We start from the raw sequence: 5,580 nt of genomic DNA on the forward strand, positions 1-5,580 counted from the left end.
CTCGGCAAAGGAGAAGTGCTCACTAACACAGATTTAGACAGATTTGTGAACAATATTTGAGAGAAATAGGCCTTTTGTGTACATAGAAAAAGTCTTAGATCTTTGAGTTCAGCTCATGAAAAATGGGGGCAAAAACAAAAGTGTTGCGTTTATAATTTTGTTCAGTGTAATTAGTATGATAGTTATTAACCTGACTAGTACTCATTCACACTTTCACATGTGCTGCTGATATGATTATTCAATTACTGTTAGCTGGTCATTTTGTGTCAGGATCAAAAAACAGTGAAATTATTTTTTTTTTTTGTGAAGTTCATTTTACGGCCACTGAAGCTTTTAGCAATTATTTAAAATGCATCTGATCACTCTACAAAATAATCTACAAAAAAATGTGAATGAACACCACAACAGCTTAAGCAGCAAACTGTGCAAAACACAAAACTTTTGGCCATGACTGTACATGTAAGGACAACTTGGCTTGGCTGTGAGGCTGTGTGCTACAGTATTTACAGTGCAAAGAACAGTGAAAGTTCTCTCATCTGAAGTACTGCTACTATGTACTGTAATTGTAATGTATAAGTAGTGTAAAACCCTTTAGATGAGCCTGCAGGCCAGCTTTCCTTATGCTCATTCCATGCACATGCTCAAGTATAGTGATTTATATTTGTGTTTGTGTTTTCTAAATGAGAACATGGTTAAACCTGTGCAAAATGCTGCCGTTTTTGTGTAGAGTTTTGCAGAAAACACTGAGCAAACTGGAACATGTGTGAAAACAGGTCAAATGTGATAAAAGTTTTGAGAAATGTGTCTTTGTTTCGAGAACTGTATGAATGGTTTGGAAAATTCTGCTAAATGAATCAGTAGAATTTCATCAGACCCCCCCCCCATGATTGTTAAGCGTTTTGGGCGTACAGCAATACACAATAAAGCGCTATATAAATGCCTCATTCATTCTATACCAGAATGACAGGAAGAAAAAAGTATGGAGAAGGCTTGGAAAAGCTCATGATCCAACAACATCATCTGTGAAACATGGTGGAGCTGTGTGATGCATGAGCATGCATGGAACTGAAGTCAAAGGCCTTGCAAAGCATCACAAAAGAGGGAAACCCAGTCTCAGGTGACATCCATGATTTCCATGATTTCGGCAGTCATTGCCTGCAAAGAATTCTCAACAAAATATTAAAAATTAACATTTTATTTATTATTATATTTATTTGTCCAATTACATTTGGGCCCCTGAAAATGGGGGGACTCTGTATAAAAATGGTTGTAATTCCTAAGCTTTATATGTTATATTTTTGTTCAATGCTTTGAATTAAAGCTTAAAGGGGTTAGTTCACCCAAAAATGAAAATTTGCCTGTGTTTTACTCACCCTCGAATCATCCTAGGTGTATATGACTTTCTTCTTTCAGACGAATCCAGTCGGAGTTATATTAAAAATTGTCCTGGCTTTGCGTTTATAATTTTGTTCAGTGTAATTAGTATGATAGTTATTAACCTGACTAGTACTCATTCACACTTTCACATGTGCTGCTGATATGATTATTCAATTACTGTTAGCTGGTCATTTTGTGTCAGGATCAAAAAACAGTGAAATTATTTTTTTTTTTTGTGAAGTTCATTTTACGGCCACTGAAGCTTTTAGCAATTATTTAAAATGCATCTGATCACTCTACAAAATAATCTACAAAAAAATGTGAATGAACACCACAACAGCTTAAGCAGCAAACTGTGCAAAACACAAAACTTTTGGCCATGACTGTACATGTAAGGACAACTTGGCTTGGCTGTGAGGCTGTGTGCTACAGTATTTACAGTGCAAAGAACAGTGAAAGTTCTCTCATCTGAAGTACTGCTACTATGTACTGTAATTGTAATATGTAACTAGTGTAAAAACTCTGTAGATGAGCCTGCAGGCCAGCTTTCCTTATGCTCAGTCCATACACAAGGACATGCTCAACTATAGTGCTTTGCATCAGGAACAAATTACCTTTGGTCTCGTCCCCTTCATTTTTCATTTCTCCTCTTATTCCTCTTTGTCTCCCACTACTAGGATTTATTTTTCAAAACACATAATCACCTGTGCTCTTGTTCGTGTCATCCTGAGATTCTGACTGGTGTGTCATCAGTTTTGCTACTTAATGTTCGCACATGGATAAATGTGTGCTATTTGTGTTCATTTTGTGATTCTTGAGGTAGTTATATTGTGTGTTTGTGTTTTCTAAATGAGAACATGGTTAAACCTGTGCAAAATGCTGCCGTTTTTGTGTAGAGTTTTGCAGAAAACACTGAGCAAACTGGAACATGTGTGAAAACAGGTCAAATGTGATAAAAGTTTTGAGAAATGTGTCTTTGTTTCGAGAACTGTATGAATGGTTTGGAAAATTCTGCTAAATGAATCAGTAGAATTTCATCAGACCCCCCCCCCATGATTGTTAAGCGTTTTGGGCGTACAGCAATACACAATAAAGCGCTATATAAATGCCTCATTCATTCTATACCAGAATGACAGGAAGAAAAAAGTATGGAGAAGGCTTGGAAAAGCTCATGATCCAACAACATCATCTGTGAAACATGGTGGAGCTGTGTGATGCATGAGCATGCATGGCTCCCAGTGGCACTGGGTTACTGGTGTTTATTGATGACGTGAAAGAAGACAGAAGCGGCCGGATGAATTCTGAAGTGTATAGCGATATACTCTCTGCCCAGATTCAGCCAAATACAGCAAAGTTGATTGGAAAGTGCTTCATAGTACAAATGGACGATGACCCAAAACATACAGCAAAAGCAACCCAGGAGTTTTTGATGTCAAAAAAGTGGATTATTCTGCAATGGCCAAGTCAATCTCCTGATCTAAACCCGATTGAGCATGCATTTCACTTGCTGAAGACAAAAGTAAAGGCAGAAAGACCCACAAACAAACAACAACTGAAGTCAGCTGCAGTAAAGGCCTTGCAAAGCATCACAAAAGAGGGAAACCCAGTCTCAGGTGACGTCCATGATTTCCAGACTTAAGGCAGTCATTGCCTGCAAAGAATTCTCAACAAAATATTAAAAATTAACATTTTATTTATTATTATATTTATTTGTCCAATTACATTTGGGCCCCTGAAAATGGGGGGACTCTGTATAAAAATGGTTGTAATTCCTAAGCTTTATATGTTATATTTTTGTTCAATGCTTTGAATTAAAGCTTAAAGGGGTTAGTTCACCCAAAAATGAAAATTTGCCTGTGTTTTACTCACCCTCGAATCATCCTAGGTGTATATGACTTTCTTCTTTCAGATGAATCCAATAGGAGTTATATAAAAAATTGTCCTGGTCCCTCCAAGCCTTTCAGTGGGGGTAAGTGGGTGTTCGGTTGTCAACAGTTCAGAAGACGTGAAATAAAGTGCGTGCATCCGTAATAAAACATTCCTCACACAGCTCCGGGGGTGAAGAAAGGCCTCCTGTAGCGAATCCATGCATTTTTGTTAATGTAGCTTGCGCCAACAGTTGTACACAGAAGCAGTTCCGGGGCGGCGGAGGATGAGGTCAGCGCTGCGCATGCGCCGGTGAGTGAAAGATCAAAGACAATTTTTAATATAACTCTGACTGGAGTCGTCTGAAAGAAGGAAGTCATATACACCTAGGATGCCTCGGGGGTGAGTAAAACGCAGCCTAATTTTCATTTTTGGGTGAACTAACCCTTTAAGGCAACTATATGGAGGCTCTAGCAATGTCAACAAAACTGAGAATAGAATATATTAAAATCAATAATTAAGACATTCCTGTCATAAAAAAATAATAATAAGGTGATGGAGACAGTGCAGGGTTGTCATGGTAACACCAAGTTAAAATAAAGAGAAAGTAATAACAACAGAAGACAGAAGACACAAGATCTTTCTTTTCTAGACAAAAGATACCGAGGATATGAGGAGGAGGATAACATGCTAAATTCACATCAGCTCATTTAACTCTCACTGTGTGCCATTTTCACAACATCTCTCCCTTATGTGCTTCTCACACAAACACACACTCACACTAACAACATATTCTCCATTAAAAGCATTTATAACTGCGCAATATGCTCTGCAAACACGCCCGAAATAAGTAAATCACAGAAATCTGCAGAATTTATTATAACAACCAGCTGCATTTCACACTCAAACATACAGCATTAAATACCTGTTTTTAAACCATCACATATATCGCATTAAATACAGATATAACACGTGTTATTTTAATACTCCTTTCATTACATATATGTTCATCCCTTTTCATACATACATAGTATTATAGGGTTATAAACACTGTTTTTGTAATGTATCATCAGGTATATAGGTTTTTATACTTACCTTGATTTTTTTTCTCCCTTTTTCTTGCTTGTTGGTGTTTTCCCGTCAATTGGCGGTAGCGGGGAATGAGCCTATGGTTCTGTGTATGTTTCACCTTCTTGTGCTCTTTTCTGTCATTACGTTCGTGTATAATTCAGCGTTATGCAGGTTGTGTGCGCTGAGGAAGACGGTTTCATTTTCCTCCCTGAGAGCGCACTGCCCTCCCTCCCAATAGCCCGTAGGAGTGAGTCATCAGCCCTCAGCCTATTAGACGCAGAGAATCTGAATCTAATTACAATCACAAGGAGGCTTGCTGAGCAATAGAAGTGGGCCGGGCCGCAGGGGCGGATCTAAGAAAAAGCTGTGCCACCCCAGAATTTTCAAATAATAAAATATAAATGTAAGCAGCGTTTCATGAGCTACTTTTCAGCCGCGGCGATGACAGAGTAACGCGCAATAATGGCAAAAACACAGTCCTTTAATAAACTGCGCGATGGTTGCACGCGCACGCAGCGTGCCAGTGGAGTCGGCTTCATTAACAAATGACTCTTATGAACCGGATCTTTTGAGTCAAAACCACAAAGCGCGGCCCAGTTCACTAACGAATAGTTTTTACATTTGTTCATGCATCAGGTAATTACTGCTTTTCAGGTAACTCAGAAGTCCTCTGAGAAATCTAATCCCGTCCGGATATGTCTGAGATTCATCGTCTGCTTCTCAGCTAACTCAGAAGTCCTCTGAGAAATCTAATCTCATCCGGATATGTCTGAGATTCATCGTGTAATTGTTTGGTGATCCGATTCTCCGACCGCTCGCTCCACTTTCATCATGGATATAAGCCATGACAATAACATGAGATCAATAAGATGCCGATCACGGAGACTAATAGCAGAGTTAGGTAAGAATCTAGTCGTATTGCAGTTTTCTCGATTGTTAATATAACTGATGATTTTAGTTGGCACTTTTTTCTCGCAAACCATTAATTCAGTTTTCAAAACAAAGACACATTTTTTCTCAAAAAGTTTAACGAGTAAGTTAAACATTAGGTAGCAAAACTGATGACACACCAATCAGAATCTCTGCATCCTAACAACGGAGAGAGGAGAGAGCTGAGCCAATCATCTACAGGGTTTTATACTTACACATACAGTATAATTACAGCACAGTACCAGTGCATTAGATAATGGAAATTTACATTTACATTTAGTCATTTAGCAGACGCTTTTATCCAAAGCGACTTACAATTGGGGGATACATAAAGCG

At 38.4% G+C, this 5,580-nt stretch overlaps 1 protein-coding gene across 1 annotated transcript in view; it reads right to left on the reverse strand.

Annotated features, from left to right (window-relative positions):
* LOC107704215 (prickle-like protein 2) overlaps positions 1-4,758 on the reverse strand; it is a 130,574-nt gene extending 125,816 nt beyond the window's left edge. Inside the window, exon 1 of the mRNA XM_016507101.1 lies at positions 4,339-4,758. The gene's annotated coding sequence lies outside the window, so the exon portion shown is untranslated. The remainder of the gene's footprint in view (positions 1-4,338) is intronic.
* Positions 4,759-5,580: the final 822 nt, after the last annotated feature.

This window comes from Sinocyclocheilus anshuiensis, unplaced genomic scaffold (genome assembly GCF_001515605.1).
Source record: "Sinocyclocheilus anshuiensis isolate Anshui unplaced genomic scaffold, SAMN03320099.WGS_v1.1 scaffold1686, whole genome shotgun sequence".
Classification (NCBI taxonomy): domain Eukaryota; kingdom Metazoa; phylum Chordata; class Actinopteri; order Cypriniformes; family Cyprinidae; genus Sinocyclocheilus; species Sinocyclocheilus anshuiensis.